General features: G+C 37.8%; 1 long non-coding RNA gene across 1 annotated transcript; it reads left to right on the top strand.

Annotated features, from left to right (window-relative positions):
- Window positions 1–819: 819 nt before the first annotated feature.
- LOC125481374 lies at window positions 820–15,996 on the top strand. The gene is made up of 3 exons (XR_007261311.1): window positions 820–971; window positions 11,898–12,076; window positions 15,896–15,996. It is a non-coding gene; the product is annotated as an uncharacterized LOC125481374 (long non-coding RNA).
- The last annotated feature ends 1,555 nt before the right edge of the window (window positions 15,997–17,551 follow it).

The following is a 17,551-nucleotide window of genomic DNA, read 5'->3' as shown; positions in this document are numbered from 1 at the left end:
ATAACTTACACTGAAAAATGCATCCCTAAGTAAGGTTGACATTACGATTGAATAAATAAACAATGACAGATGTGCTTTTATAGTGTGTTTTTCACAACCTAAGACTGACCCAAAGTGCCTTAGAGTCAGTAAATTACTTTTTAAAATGTGGTCATTGTTCTACTGCAGTATCAGACAGGAATATTTCTTCCCCAGATATCTAAATGTTTTTGACATCCACTACCTAAATTCCCATATGAAACATTATCTTTGTTTCTCTCTCCACGTTTGCTGGCAAACGTGCTGAGTTTTTGATGAAGGGTCTAGGCCCGAAACATCAGCCTTTCTGCTCCTATGATGCTGCTTGGCCTGCTGTGTTTATCCAGCTCTGCACCTTGTTGTCTCGGATTCTCCAGCATCTGCAGTTCCTACTATCTCCGAGTTTCTCTAACATGTTTTGTTTTTATTTCAGATCTGCAGTATCTATAACAGTTTGCTTTCATTTTGTATTTAATGGTTTCCTGGTTAAATGTACACTTTTTTTCCTTTGATCCAATCTAAAGTCAGGTAACTGAGAGAGTATTACCCATCATACCACATGATGGACCGACCAGGATCCTTCAGTGCTGCAAGTGATTCTAATTTGCTTCAGTGCACTGTGGTTGAGGAAAGCAGAAGTCATACAGGATTTTTCATGCAGATACCTATCTAGTGACCTCTGCTGGAGGGATCATGCTGAAGGGAAAACAGGATGGAGCTCATTACGTCAATGGCACAGATTTGGCAAAGATAAACTCTGTTGTTTTTTGAGCTTAGTAGCTTTGGAAGCCTTACATCAATTTTTCCTCGGTCAAATAATTAAAATAAGTTTTAGCTTTATAAAGTAAAAAATGAAGGTAGTGCATAAATCTAATTAAAACAGATGGAGCATTTAAGAGAAATCTCAACAATAGGAAGCAAAAACACCTGAAAATGTTGGAGATCATAAGAAGGTATGTCAAAACATTAGCGGTCTTTGATAAAGTTTGTTTGCAGTTGTTCTTGATTGACACTATAACCTAGATAATATTGATATTGACACCATGGTGTATTCTTTCTTTATTTCACTTTGCAAAGCAAAGTTATATGCTCATATGAACTAGGTGATTCTGTTCATAACTCTGATTCCCTATGTGTTCATTCATTGTGAAATAAAGCAGTTTAATAATTTGCATCAAACCTTACTTGATCACTTTGTGTTCAATCTGATCTCCTTAGAAGAGATTAACTGTGAAGGACAAAACAATATAAATTAGGGGAAAGAAACACATTGTGCAGGAATGGGTAGCGCAGCACTTAACTGTTTGGTTGAATAAGATGTCGTATTACAACAACATGGCCTCAGGGTTACTCAAACTGCTACCATCCCCATAAATAGACATTGTGACAAAATTTCAAGGAGGTGAAGTTTTAGACCATCCATTACTGTCACCGTCTTTGTTGGCCCTTTGCTAATCCTTACCGCAAATGTTACAGCATTACATTTGCTTACGTGCTGTCCCAGACAGTGCAAACAATCCTTCACTGTCATTGCCAGAGCCTAGAGAAAAGGTTGATGCTATTAGCAAGTGTGGGTAATTAGACAATACTGGGTTTTGTTCACACTCATGTTTTCTTTCTTCACATGCACCTATGTTTAGGCTTCTTCAATTTGTTGTTTACTCATGTCTTAACATTTATCTGTACTTTTGTATGTGCTACTACAACCTATCTGAAAAGCTACAGCCTCTTGGTGACTGATCATCTGCCAAAAAATGAGATCCGGTCACCACCATTTGTACCTCAGTTGGTATTCCCATGGAGATCAGTTGGAATGCTTGTCTAAACATAGGTGAGAATTTTAAAATTGAGGCAGTTTAACCACAGGCCAATGTAATCAGCTAACATTAATCAGTCATTTTTCGACATTTTGGGAAAAAGTTAATTCAAATTAAAAGAAAAAAAGGCTTTCATTATATAGTATCTTCTACATACCTCAAGATACATTACTGCTGATCTTCTTTTGAGATATTATGATACAGTTGTAACTTGATGAAATGTGGCAGCAAATTTGCTCACAAGCTTCCAGAAGCAGCTATATAGTAAGTAACTTGTTTTTAATGGAATTGGTTGAGTGAAAAATATTATTCAGGATACTTGAAGAATTCTCTTGTTCTCCCTTAAATAGTGTCTTGTGCTATCACAGTTCATCTGAACTGCATAAGATGACAATTGTACAACTTAAAAATGGCACCTATTGGAAAGAGCATCTTAGTCATTGTTAAACTTGAGGAATCTTTTGTCAGGTGTTCCACTGAAATAAAAGACCCTGAATTAAAAAAAAATGAAAAAGCTCAACAGGCTTGGCGGCATCTGTGGAGAGATACAGACATTGCCTTTTCTGTGACTGTTAATGGCAAAAGCTGGTAAATTCTTTGTCCATCCTTCAACTGATTTATTTTGGATGAGAATCTAAACTATGTCTGGTTATTGGTTGCATGTAAGGGATCTGAAGACACTATTCAAAGTGGAGCAATTAAATTCTTTGACTTTTTCACTTCTCCACCTCCCATTCCTCTTTCAGCTCAATCCTCAAATCCTATTTCTGACAAAGCATTGTCAGCTACTTTAATGGAGCTTGGTGCTAAAGTTTACTTCATAAATATTCCCATGAAGCTTCCTGGGATATTTTGTTATAATAAACAAACTTTATACACATTGTCATTATGAAAATAGCAGCAAAACTGGTATGTCATCACCGCTTGACTAAATTGTATCAGCCTGTGATATTTCCATTATGCTATATTTTTAATACTGACAACTTGCCATCAACTTTGAAAATTCAATTACTCTGCTGTAGTTCTTGAGTTTGAGGCCACTTTAAACTCATTCATTCCCCATAAAAATAAAGACAAAATTCTTAATTATAATCTGGTACCATCTTACAAGACTGATTACCACTATTAGTTGAAATCTCATCACCTGGAGCACCAAAGAAAATTCCACATTAAAATTCTTGTATCGGGTTCAGACTTGTCACCTGCCTGGTTTTCTTCTGGCTTCTAAAATATAAAACAGACAGCTAAACTATCACACAATTGGACACAGGTGCTATTTGAGCAATATAGTAAACATTTACTAGATTACATTTTGCAGAGATTCAGATTAAGTAATACATTTACTAAGTTCCCTGAAACCAACTTTATTTATTAAAGGAAGTAGCTATTGCAACATCCTGGGGCTCAGCATTGACCAAAAACTGAATAGGACTTGCTATATAAATACACTGGTGACAACAGCAAATCAGAAGCTTGGAATCCTGCAGCAAGTTGCTCCCGTTCTGACTCTCCACAGCAGTTCACCATCTACAAAGGATAAGTCAGGAATGTGATGAAAAATTTCCCACTGCCTGGAATGGGAGCAGCTGTAAAAGAATTTGAGAAGCCTGACACCATCTAAGACAAAACAGCCCACTTGATTGGCACCACACCCACAAACATTCAGACCCTCCACCACCACCATTCAGCAGCAGCAATTTGTGCCATCTTCAGGATGCACAGCAGTGATTCATCAAGGCTCCTAGGACAGCACCTTCCAAACACTGAACTATGTCCATCTAAAAGGACAAAGGCAACAGACACATGGGAACACCATCACCTACAAGTTTCTTTCTAAACAACTCACCATTCTGACTTGGAAATATGTCCCTGTTCCTCCACTGTCACTGGATCAAAATCATGAACTCCATCCCTGACAGGAAACATAGGTCACTTATATCAAATGGACTGCCGCAGCTCAAGAAGGCAGCTCATCCTGAAGTGCACTTAGGGATGGGCAATAAATTCTGGGCCAGCAAAGTCCACATTCCAAGAATGAATACAATAAAAAGCTGTTATAAATTAATCTTTTTGTTTTTGAAATATTGAAATGAATTAAAGAATGAATTAAAGGTTAAAATGTCCTCTCATCTTTTTGCAATTCAAGCTTTAAAAAACAGCTTTTCACAATTAAAAGAAAACTACTGCCTTGATTTGTAGCAAATGCCTAGAGACTGTTGTCATAAAGCAGAGGTCAATCACCTCCCCCTGCCCCATAACTAAAACTGAAACACCCAGAGAGGCACACCTCGCCTTATAATCTGCTAAAAAGAATTGTGAAAAGTGGGGTAATGAGCCCCCAATTCATTATAAAGGAGTGGTTAAATAAAATCAATCCCTGGCACCCACTTTACAAACAACAAATAATAATGTATTTATCTAACTCTATCAGCGAACAAATTAACTAAACTATTACCAAATCGAATAAACCCCTTCTAACTACTAACTATTCCCGAATAAAACAAGGTTCTAATGGTATGCTGTTCTAATAAATACAAGCTCCACTTATTTAAACCAAAATAATTTAAAAAATTTAACTTAGTCTCTTGAAATTACAGCCTTCTGTGCCTTCTCCGCTGATTTTTGGTCAGGAACACCTTGTCCTTTGAATTCATGTGTCAGGAATATTAGCTAAGAGTGCTGCGGTACCTTTATTTAGATGATGCCTTCTCTTAAGAATTGAGAGTGCTGATCTCTTCAGATGGCAGTTCACTCTCTGTCAATTTTGTGAATGCCCTTTTTTATACTCTTGATTACATATCAATTTCTTACGATAGGATTGGTCCTATGCTGTCAAAACTATCAGATTTCAATTTAATTGATTTTTTGTCTCTAAGTGCCTGGTTTAAAGTAATTGGCAGATATTCAAACTGGTTGTCTTAATAACAAAACAAATCTGCTGCCTGGATGGCTAACCACATAGCCTTTTAATAAAAATGTTTCAATTCAGGAGCTCTCTGTGTACCTGTAAATCCACAAGCTGCTGCCTGTAGACCTTTTTTTTAAATCTCCAAGCCTATAAAAAGCACAATATCTTTTAAAGGGACCTCTCACTCTTCCCCCTTATCCTTTTACAAACATCAAATTCTAACACCCTGCCTTCTAATCCACAAGTACTCTACCCAATCTCACAACACTGTCATGACAGATTGGGCTCCTGATTCACAGCAGGCAATGTTTAACACACCAATAAGGTGCAAACTATCACCTCACTAAATGGAAAGCTACCAAAGCTGCTTATAATATTAGTTACCTACAGTGAAGAGATGATATGCCTGCTTGGTCCAGCTTGGATTCTCTTAAAGATAACACACAAATTTCATCAGGCATATCTGCCTCTGTTGCATTGCATATCCAATGATAGCCAAATATTGATAGCAAATGAAGCTTTGTTTCATGGTTAGGAAGCACATTGTGGTCAATATTTAAATCTTTCTGTGAAGCCATAAACACTATTGAATAGCCCTTTTCTGTCATTATGCTATATCTTTTTTTCACTTCTCCTGTGTTTTTATCAGGTTTGTTCACTTGAAATTTGGAGTTCAACATAACAGTGATGTGTTTAACATTTTCATTGTTATCTTCCTCCATTGTCGTTCCATTGCAGGGAAAGTTTTTTTGATTTTGGATTGCTTCATAGACATATTTATCTCCCATATTTCAGACTGTTGATGCCTGTTTAACTACATTGTTAAGTTTGTTAATGACTTTATTTAATGTAAAGGAACAGGTGGTTGCCACTGATTGTCTAAACACATGCAGAGGGAATTCCTGTAAGTCTGGGGGTGAAAACAGCTGCAAGATTGAGTAGTAAATAAACACTATTCAAAAAGGAAGGTGTCTTGGATTTCTGTCTCAATGACTGACCGGCTTGGATCCAAAGTGACATTGTGTCACTCGCTGGCCAGCATTTATTGCCTGTCCTTAGTTGCCCTTGTGAAGGTGGTGGTGAGCTGACCTCTTGAATCATTGCTGTCCACATGCTGTAGGTAGATCCACAATGTCATTTCAGGGGGAATTCCAGGATTTTGCCCCAACAATACTGAAGAAATGATTATCTATTTTCAAGTCAAGATTGTGACTGGCTTAGTGGCTTGCACGTTGTGGCACTCCCATATACCTATCGCCCTTGTTCTTCTAGATGGAAGTGGTCATGGGTCTAGAAAGTGTCATTTGAGGTGAACTTCTGCAGTGCATCTTTTAGTCAGTACCCACAGCTGCCTTGGAATGTCAGCGGTGGAGGAAGTAGATATGAATATGGTTTGTGAATATGGTGCCTATCAAATGGGCTGATTTGTCCTGGATGCTATCAAGCTTCTTAGTGTTGGAGCTACACTCAACCAAGTGGAGAGTATTCCATTATACACCTGACTTGTGTCTTGTAGATAGTGGACAAGCTTTGGGACGTCAGCAGATGAATTACTCACTGCAAGATTCATAGCCTCTGACCTGCTTTTGTAGCTAATTCAGTTTCTGGTCAATGCTAACTCCTAGGATTTTGACTCAGTAAATGGCAATGCCGTTGAATATCCAGGGACACTGTTTCAATTCTCTCTTGTTGGAGATGGTCATTGCTTGGCATTTGTGTGGCATGAATGTTACTTTCTACTTTTCAGCCAAAGCCTGGATATTGTCCAGGTCTTGCTACATTTGAATAGAAATTGCTTTATTATCTAAGGAGTCGCAACTGGTGTTGAACATTGTGCAATCATTGGTCGACATCTCCACTGCTGACCTTATGATGGAGAGAAGGTTATTGATGAAGCAGCTGAAGATGATTGCACCAAGGACATTACCCTGAGGAAAGGGCTCTTGTGGCACAGTGGTAGTACTCTACCTCTGAGCCAGGGGACCTATGTTCAAGTCCCACCTGCTCCAGAGGAGTATAGAAACAGCTCTGAACAGGTTGATTAGAAAATATCTAACTTGAGGAACTCCTGCAGAGATGACCAACAACCACAACCATGTTCCTTTTTGTCATCTCCAATCAAATCAAAGTTTCCTTCTGATTCCGATCAACTCTAGTTTTTCTTGGTAGCTTCCTTCCCTAAAAGCCATTAGTTGACAGAGAATGGTTGCCTAAACGTGAAGATGAGAGATCTTTATAGACAGACGGTTGTAATATGAGTTGACTTTGCAAAGAATGGCTGAAACCAAATGTAAACTGTCATGATACCATTTCTCACAGATGTTTTGTGTACTATAAATAATGATCACAGCTAGAGGCTCAAGATTTGAACACAGAGGAAGGTTTGGATGATCTATTAAAACTTACAGACAAATTTTCAATAAAAGATGATCTATTAAATGCACTTGAGGCATGGCCAGACTTTGAAAAATTTAGAAAGCGGGATGGATATTCTATAGTAGAATATATAATGAAATTTGGTAGACTGTATGCAAGATTGCATAAATTCTACTCAAGAAGCCTTAAAAAATTCCCAGGAAAGCATTCATTCGCAATGGCTTTCATGGTCCAAATGATACATTGAGCAGTAATGCAAAGAATGGAGAATTCAATGGTGGTGGCAATGTGAGACCATGTTAGTGGCCTAGAGTGACAATATGAAAGGAGAATCACAACAAAGATGAATAAGGATGGAGATACCTTTGTCAATTTTAACAGATGACAAGGATCAAATCAAAATGTCATTGTGCTTTGAGTTGTACTAAATGGAATAACAAGGTTTTCAAAATTATGCATAACACAGAAGATTCAGAAGGAAAAGGTGGTGATAATCATGAGGCAGAGGGAATTGTACTAGCAAAAAGATGTTTCTGCCCAGCAATGAATGTTTTAGTTCCAGACTCATTAAAATGTGCTGTGTTGGATAGTGGGTGCATGTCCACAGTGTGTGATGTAGATTGGTTGAAATGTTACCTATATTCTATACACAATAAGGACTGAAATGGGGTTAATGAATTTGAGAGGTCTATCTGCTTCAGGTTTGGGGATTACAATATGCTGAAATCATTAAAAACAATGGTGATTTCCTGCAAAATAATTGGAATAGAATATTTTATCAGCACTAATGTAATGACAAGTGAAATATCTTTACTGTTGGACAACAATCTATATATATAAAAGGCTCAAATAAAACCAAACATGAAACACAAAGCAACTGTTTTTGGAAAATTAACGGAATGACAATTTATAAAGTCTGGACTTTACTGTTTTCTTCTAACAGAACCTAATTTCTCTAATCAAAATATTAAGCAGGTGCTAATGGCATCAGAAGATAGCAGCTTCAAATGAAAAAAGTAATTCTTTTTAGACTTCCTTCAGCAGTTTGCCTATGCATCGCCTACAGATTAAAAATCACACTGAAGGATGCAGGAAAAAGTGATGATAAGTACACTGAACTTATGGAAAAGATCAGTGATAAATGCAACAGGTGGAAAAAACAATATAGGTAGATATCATCATGGATAAAAAGAAGTCTCCCATTAATGAAGTTGTGGAAAAGGACTTTAAGGTATAGATATAAAAGAATAAAAGATTTTCATCATGCAGTTTGCAGATGGAAGCTAGATTTAATCTTAGTATTTAGTAAAGAGACAAAAGTCAGACGTACAAGGCAATGCTAACATGGATACGGATTAGAGTGGAGGCACTGGCCAATTTCCTAACTGACAATTGGGGCTGGTGGATGAATATGCCAAAGATTAGAGACGTGTGAAAATATGAATATTGTGGTAATGAACACAGCAGCAGAGTCCCCTTTATACTGGATTGTGTGAAAGAAATCACATGGTAATTGATGGAATACTTCATAAAATCCTAACGGAACAACAAAGTTGCAGATTAACATCTATCCTGGTATGGACAGACTATGCAAACAAATCACTGCAAAATATTTGGAGGCCATAATCCACATCAGCTGCTTTTTGGAAGCTAATGAGTGATCATCCCCCAACCTGGAAAGGGACTGCAGTTAACTCCACTTTTTCTGAACATCTGAATGCCCTTCTTGCAAAGAGAAGGCCATTCATTAAGGCTAAGGTATCACCAAAAGTTTGGTGATCCTTACAACATCATATAAGGCCATCAGAAATAAAATTTAATCCATGGAACATGGTACATTACAAAAGGGAAGGTCAAAAGAGAATGGGATGGTTCAGGTAAGGTTATGGGTAGTGATGGAAAAGCAGTAATTTTATAATATGGCAACGAAACTGTTGGGTGTATTCCTTAATGGCAGTGATTACACACCTACAGAATCTGATCAAGTTATAGGAAGTGCTCAGGCGTCTTACGCAGATGTTGGATGTTTGAGGGCCAAATTATGACAGATGAAAGTATAACCAAATAGGGACATAGTGATACAGTGATGTAAGATGAGGCCATTGCCCTAGAAGACAAGAAGCAAAGTAATATATATGCTAGAAGCAGGGCCAGAGGGGACAGTGAAGAGAGAAATGCCATCATCACAGCGGAGCAAGGAAACTTACTGGCAAGTACAAATATTGACTACATGCGCAACATAAGGGACAAGAGGTAAGATCCATGCATTGGCCAAATGAAGCAAAGATGTGAAGGCCAGAAAATACACTGCAACTTCTGAACACAGGCATGGAAGAGAATATGGCACTGGGAAAAGATTGTGAACTTGGGAAAAAAGTTCTGATCATTGGAACGGAGACCTCGTAGTTGTGTTCTAGAATAAGAATATTAGTAGAGAATGTAGTTTGACAAAAACAAATATATGGAACAGGCCGGGAATATCATGGAAAAACCTCTTATGATCAAGAAGACATTGTGACTACAAATAAGTTAGAAGATAACTTTATAAAAGCTGCCACACAAAACTAGTTGGAGACCTGTAAAGAATTTGGTGTACACAACAGATAGAGGACAACCGTCCTTGCCTCTCAATTGAAATGCACAGTAAAATGTTCTCCCAGAACATGAAAGGTCAGAGTCAGACTAGTCATAGAGTCATACAGCACGGAAACAGACCCTTTGATCCAACCTCTCCATGCTGAATACAATCCCAAACTAAGCTAGTCCCACCTGCCTGTTCCTGGCCCATATTCCTCCAAACCTTTTCTATTCAGGTATCTATCCAATTGTTGTTTAAATGTTGTAATTGTACCCGTATCCACCGCTTCCTCAGGAAGTTCATTCCATACACAAACCACACTCTGTAAAAAAATTGCCCCTCATGTCTTTTTTAAATCTCTCTCCTCTCACCTTAAAAATGTGCCCCCCACTCTTGAAATTCCCCATCCTAAGGGAAAGACAACTACCATTAACTCTATCTATATCTCTCATTATATTATAAACTTGTATCACTTCGCCTCAGTGATCAAGATGTTGTTTTGAATACCCAACTTCTAAAAAAGTGGTTTTGAAGATCTCCCAACTCTTTTGGCAACTGCTCCTGGGAATGTAAGTCAATCAATGTAAAATGTACATTTTGCCCGGAAAAAGGCTTCAAGGGGAAGTCCAAAGTAGCAGGTGGTGTCAAGGAGAAGCTATGGAAATCAAACAAAAGTGTATTTGGGTTGAATGATGCAATGAGAGTGTGGAATTTCAAAATTAGGTCTGGCTTGCTCAAAATAGGTTATAGTCAGCATAAACGACTCTGGTAATATCCAAATTGTATCACAAAGAGAAACTGGCAGGCATTTTTATGATGCAAATCAATGATTGTCTTTGGCAGGTTATGCAAAATTTGTTACGTATGGAAAATTAATAAAAAGTTCAAGATTGGTAGTCAAGCTTCACAGTCCTTTTGTTAGGATTAGCCACTAAGCAGAAGAAATCAGGAGTGACAGAACAAGGCAAACGCATCCCAACAAATAAGGACAGATCCTCATAGAAAGGCCAGCTTGCATCTAAGGTAGCAACAGACCAGTTAAGGGATTTGATTGGTAAGTTGAACTGATTGTACACTCAGACTAGACCCAATGCTGGTCATAAAGATAAAGGTGAAGCTGCTGTCTCATTAGAGAGAATCAACTGGTGGTGAGTTTAACCTGAGGGTCACTATGCTTCAGGCAAGGTGCAAGGTCAATAAAAGGGGACTTATGGTGACCTCAGCAAGTATCTGAAACAAACCCACACTGTTGGCATCATTCTGCATCGCAAACCTGTTATCCAACCAAATAAGCTAACTGATCCTGCTAGTTGTAACATATCAGAACTGCATACCACATTAAAACATGCTGCAGTTGAAAAGTTCTGAGATCAAATAAAACACAAAAGAAATTAAATTCAGAGAAATGTACACTTAAGTTTTCACCCTGGCAGCATCTAGACGACATGGTTAGCCATTTTTGCTTATGTTTCACAAGCCGGGCTTCCAGATGGAACATCTATTCTGGGGCAGGATTTAGCATATTCTTGGTGAAATAGAATAATAAATCTTGTCCATTGGCTTGGGAAACCAAAAAAAACATAGTTAAAAGCACCTTGACTACAGAAACACTGGCACTAATAGAAGTTTCAAAAATTGTGGTGTACTTGTCTAATATTTTAGAGGAATTCTTACATTCCGGGTAATCTGAGTAAACAATTGCCCATGGAACACTACATAGCTTTGGGACAATATTTATTTGACAAAGGGTGTCATAGAGAAAAGGGTTTCATTTTGCTAATATTAACAAAATCTTAGAAAGAAATGAGATTTCCAAAATAAAATGGGTTGGCTCAAGCAAGACAATTTCACAAAGAGAAATGTTTGCCCCAAGAAATTATAATAAGTCCCAAAGAGGGATGTATTGTGTTATAATGAAAACACTCATTTCTAGAGAGCACAAAATAACATGTTGTAAGAATACTTATAACATTTTTTCTTTAATTGCTTTGTAATTATTTTCCACTTGTGGGAACATTCTTTTTTAGGAATGGGGAATATGGGATCTGTGTATGATTGGTTGTGGTATAATGCGTGATATTGAAGAAGGAAATGTTTTATTTCTTTCATAATTCTGGAAGAATATCTAGATCTTAAATTTAAAGGAAAAGAAATGAATCTGTTAATATCTGGTTAAACATGTTTTTATGTTTTTTTTAAGGTTAAGAAGGAACAGGTGATGGTTCTTAATGGTCTGAGCACATACGGGAGCACCTGTAATACTGGAGTGAAAGAAGCTTTAAGATTGAATAGTCAATAAACTGTATCTGCAAAGGAAGGTGTCCTGATTTTCTATTTCACTGACTGGCTTGGATCCAGATTGACAAAGTCCTCTTTCAGGTGAGCTGGTGCCCCAGAGAAAAATTATTCAGTTGCTGACATTTTAAAAATAATTGTCATCTGAATAACATTGGCAAAAGTGCACTTATTCCACATCCCTTGTTGCCCTGACATGGTAGGTAGTCTTCTTTTGAACTGCTGTAGTCCTGAGGATGTACACCCAGAATAGGATTAAGGAGGGAATTCTAAGATACTGACATATTGATAATAATAAAGGTAACATAATATGTGGTTTATGGGGAAGATTGAACTTTTGCTGAAGAAGACATGGTGATTTGCTGAACCTCCTCTAAATAGGAGTAACACAATCAGAGCATGTTAGTGGTGGATTTTAGACTAGTGGATGAGGTACTAATTAAGGATTTTTAGTTGGAGCTGCATTCAGAGGCAAATATAGAATATGCTACCATAAAACACATAATGATAGAGTGCTTAGATTATTCGATTAGACCTCAAGAATCGGGAATAATCACGTATAGATTGTGAGATTGAAATAACCGTGGCATTTTAAGAATCAAAATTCAGTTTTTAAAGTCAGGAAATGGTAAGTTAATAACAATGGCATAAACCACAAAGCTAGCAGTCACAAAAAAAAAGCATACGAAGTGGCTGTGCTTACAGATCTACCTTATGACACTCCAGTTCCATAATAATCATTTAAAAGATAAACAATTATAACTCTTCCTAATTGCAATACTCTACCATACACTTTGGTACGCCACTGTGACTTAAGCCCCACTACTGTCAGGAACCACACTGTTCATGAGCAATAACACAGTAAATCAGATGGAAACAAATAAAGTTAAAGTCACAAAAGCAAAAAAGAATATGGAAAGTAGAGAAATAGGAAAAAATTAGAGAAGTGAAATTTTAAAACTTACTTAATTGTGGTGATACAAGATTGCTATTAAAGTATTAAAACTTTGACTGACATCCCAATGAAATGATTAATCAAATAATTTAATATTCAGAAATCCTTGAGAGGTGGTATTTGATCAAAAAGTATGGGTATCTGACAGGGAAAAGTTCACAAAACCTTCTGGATCTATTGACAGTCTAATGGTCAATGTCTTTCATTGTACTTGTTCCATTTCCGGCATGCTAACATGATTTTATTGCCCACTTTCCCTATTTGAAATGGTAATCATTTGGGGAGGTGATGGTCTAATGGTATTTATTACTCGACTAGTAATTCTGGAGACTCAGGTAATGTTCTGGGGACCTCGGTTTCAATCCTGCCACAGCAGATAGTGGAATTTGAATTTAATAAAAAAATCTGGAATTAAAAGTCTAATGATGGCCATGAAACAATTTTCGATTGTCAGGAAACATCCATCTGGTTCGCCAATGTCCTTTAGGGAAGGAAACTGCCATGCTTACCTGGTCTGGCCTGCATGTGACTCCAGACCCACAGCAATGTGGTTGACTCTCACCTGCCCTCTGGGCAATAAAGGATGAGCAATAAAGGATGGGCAATGAATGCAGGCCTGGCCAGTGACACCCACATCCTGTAAATGAATCAAAAAAACCTAATATTCCATTTTTCTTGTTTTATTTCCACTTCTCTTGCAATGGTCCTTGTCAGAATTCCAAAAAATGTTCTTCCAAAAATCTGATGTTACAATACTTAGTAATGTTATAATTAGCTCATGATAATTGCATTATCAAATCATATTGTTCACCAGACTTCATATGTTCATCCAGTTTTACACTTGTGGTAAGATGGCAGTGGTACAGTGCTTCTGAGCCCAGGGCTCGAGCATGCTGTCTGCTTTTCTTTTCTTTTTTCTTTTTTTTCTTTTATTTTACTTGCCCCTTGTTGAAGAACTCAGTTGTGGCGAGAGCATTGGCAGCAGTGAGTGAGCTCAGCACGGACTCGTTACAATAGCACTTATCATGGCAAGTTTGGTTTCCTGGCGACTTCTGCATCGAGGCACTCCTAGTGCTTACTCATGGCTGCTGCAGCGCAGGTGAGTCTGGGCTCTCAACCATGTCTATGTCCAGTGCAGATCCATGGAAATGGTGGCAGAGGTGGGTTTGGGCCCAGTACTAGACCCAGCAGCATTGGCAGTGACTGCATCGGCAAGGTAGGCCTGAAGCGGATTCATGGCGGTGGCGGAGTTGAGTTTGGGCCAGTGTGGTACCTGGCAGCGTCTGGGGGCGAGGGCGATGGTGCTGAAGTGTGGCAACTTTCATTGAAGCATTGGCCTTGCAGGGAAGGAGACTCGTGCCTAGTCACCAGGCCCATGGCCCATGGCAGAGCACTTAACAAGAAAGACTGTAAAGTTAAAAACTTTTTTTTTAAACTTTACATTCTCTGTTTTTGTTTATTTTTCTGTGTTAAGATGGTGCCAGACAGTGGCGACACTACACAACACTTTTCACTGTATTTTGTAACAAAATACATGCGGCAAAAAATAAATCAAACCAAATAAATCATCCTCCTTCAGTCACTTGTCACTTTTCACCATTCACATTCTTTCTGTTCATGAACTATTTCTTTCTGTTCCATAAATTTCAACTTTCATCAGCAATACTCCATTAATTTTGACAGATGATTATTTCTGCATAAATATTAGCATGTAGTTTAAAAACATACAGTTTCACAACTGATCTTCCCACGTACACACTTTTCAACAGTGTCACTCGCATAGCAATTAGCAGAGGGATGCTTAGCTATTTATTTTCTTATCAGTCTGGAAGTATTGAAAGTCATTTCATACAATCCAACCCACTTGTAGAATCATCAGTAGTGCAACACAGGCAGAGAAAAAGCCTTTTAAGTCTTTTTTAAAGGCAATCCAGTTAATTGCACTCATGCAATCTGAGCCACATTGCTGCAGTTCTTTCTCCTCAAAGTAATTATTCAATTGCCTTTCAAATGCTATTATTGGATCTGTATCTGCTGCTAATCAGGCAATGCATTCCAAATCCTAAACCTATGCTGCATAGATGATTTTTCACGTTACTTTTGGATATTACACCAATCACATTTAATTTCTACCCACCAATTATTAAACTTTGGCTGTTAGAAAAATGTTCTCTTTATTTAATCTTTCTAAAATGGTTGTGATTTTAAAAATCTTTGTCAAATTTCCCATTAGGCTTCTCTGCCCTAAGGCAGTGATTCTCAAACTTTCTATTTTTCGATCACTTGGATGGGGTAAAAGTCCTACAGATAACAGACTAATCCTACCCCACCTGTTTTGCCTATTACTGCATGAAAAAATTTGCAGACTACAAATATTTTTCTTTTGCTATTGCATGTTAAAAATATGTGCATTTGTTAAATATAATTGCTCAGGTTAGAAACAAAAGTAATGCTCATAATATAAACATTTCTACTACAAAACAGTACACAAAAGTAGAAAGTAGTGCAAAGAAACTAATAAAGTTTTCTGACCATGAAAGAAACCTACAAAAGTTTTGATATCAAATGACAGCTTCTAGAGTTAGAGTAACAACACATGCAAGAAATATACATACATTCATACATTAGATCAATACAGTGCTGTAATCTTAGTAAAAACAAATTAAATAAAAAAACGTGAAGTTGATTGGCTTATGAATGAAGAAAACCAGAGAACAAATTAATACTTGCAAATCAAAGACAGGTAACCAGCATTAATCTGGAAGAATTAATAAATAGATAATTAATAAAGTACCAGCCCTGAAAGGAATCAAAAACAAAAACAGAGTAGTGGGACAGATGAGATGCCAGAACTATGGAAAATAAAAACTGAAAGAACTGTGGATGCTGTAAATCAGGAACAAAGGTCACCGGACCCGAAATGATAAGTCTGATTTTTTTCTTCACAGATGCTGCCAGACCTGCTGAACTTCCAGCAACTTCTGTTGTTGTACCAGGACCGTGGACCTGCTTAAATAATGTAGGGTATGTGTCCAGAGCAAGCTATTCAATTGTGTAATGGGGGGAAATCCCAGTGTATGAAAACAAAACTTTTTGCTACTAATATTCAAGATTGTTTGAGTTTTTTTGTATTGTTGTCATATGTACCAAGACACAGCAAAAAGTGTTGTTTTCCAAGCTATACAGGCAGATTGTACCGTACAAAGTGCATCAGGGTAGTAGGACAGAGCGCAGAATACAGTGTTACAGCTGCAGAGAAGGTGCAGAGTGAGAGAGAGAGATCAGTATTAATATTTGAAAGGTCCATTCAAAAGTCTGAAAGCCGGGGTGGAAGAAGCTGTTCTTGAATCTGTTCATTCATGTATTCAAACTTTTATATCTTCTGCCTGACAGAAGAGGGTGGAAGAGAGTATAACTGAGATGGGAGGGGTCTTTGATTATGTTGGTTGCTTTCCCAACGCAGTGAGAGTCAATAGATGGAAGGCTGGTTTGCGTGATGGACTGGGCTGTGTTAATGAGTCTCTGTAGTTTCTTGAGGTCTTGGAAAGAGCAGTTGCCAAACCATGCAATGATGCATCCAGATAGGATGCTTTCTATGGTGTATCTACATACCATCCAGATACAGGAAACAGTCATAGACAAGAGACTGAGAGAAATAGTGGAAATCTATAAAAGTCATTCAGATTCATAGCAAGAAGAATCACCACTGATACTATTTATGTTTTGAGACAAGTAATTAAGATTATCAGGAAGTAATTATCAGGAAGGCAAATGTACCATAAAGCCTATTGATTGATCTAGAAACAGTTTTTACTAGGTGCCAAGAGAGGAAATCCGGAGATGTGCCAAAATTCATGGACATCCTGAGAAGTATCTATTACTATTATAGGACATATATAGAGTCAGACAAGTATAAGATGTGTTGGGGAAACTGAGTTTACAAGTTCTAAACCAAATTGTATTGCACTAAGTAATAACACTGAGCTCCTTTCCCTTTTCCTGATTGTCATTGATGTACTAACTAAGCAAGTAAAACAGGAGAACCATGATAAAAGCTGTTTGCAGATGACGCTGAGCGAAGTGGTGAATATGACGCAAATGGGATTAAGTATCTGGACAACTAGGAATAAGCAGTAGAAGATCAGGGTATGAAAATCAGTAGACTAAAGATACAACAAAGGCAGTGACAATTTCACCTAGGGGAGGTGATGGCCTAGTTATTATGGCCTGACTATTAATACAGAAACTCAGTTAATGTTCTGGGCACCTGGTTTCAAATGATGCCATGGCAGAGATGGAATTTGAATTCAATAGAAAAAAGAACTGGAATTAACTATCTACTAATTACCATGAAACCATTATCAATTGTCAGAAAAACCCATCTAACTCACTAATGCCTTCAGGGAAGGAAACCTGCAATCCTTGCCTGACATGTTCAACACGGTGGCATGGTGGCTCAGTGGTTAGCACTGCTGCCTCACAATGCCAGAGACCTGGGTTCAACTCCACCCTTAGGCGACTATCTGTGTGGAGTTTGCACATTCTCCCTGTGCCTGCGTGGGTTTCCTCCAGGTGCTTTGGTTTTCTCCCACAGTCTAATGATG

The sequence above is a fragment of the Rhincodon typus genome, unplaced genomic scaffold (assembly GCF_021869965.1).
Source record: "Rhincodon typus isolate 14 unplaced genomic scaffold, sRhiTyp1.1 hic_rhity00001903, whole genome shotgun sequence".
NCBI lineage: Eukaryota > Metazoa > Chordata > Chondrichthyes > Orectolobiformes > Rhincodontidae > Rhincodon > Rhincodon typus.
Note: the sequence above shows the minus strand (reverse complement) of the source record. Positions and strands in the feature narration are given on the sequence as shown.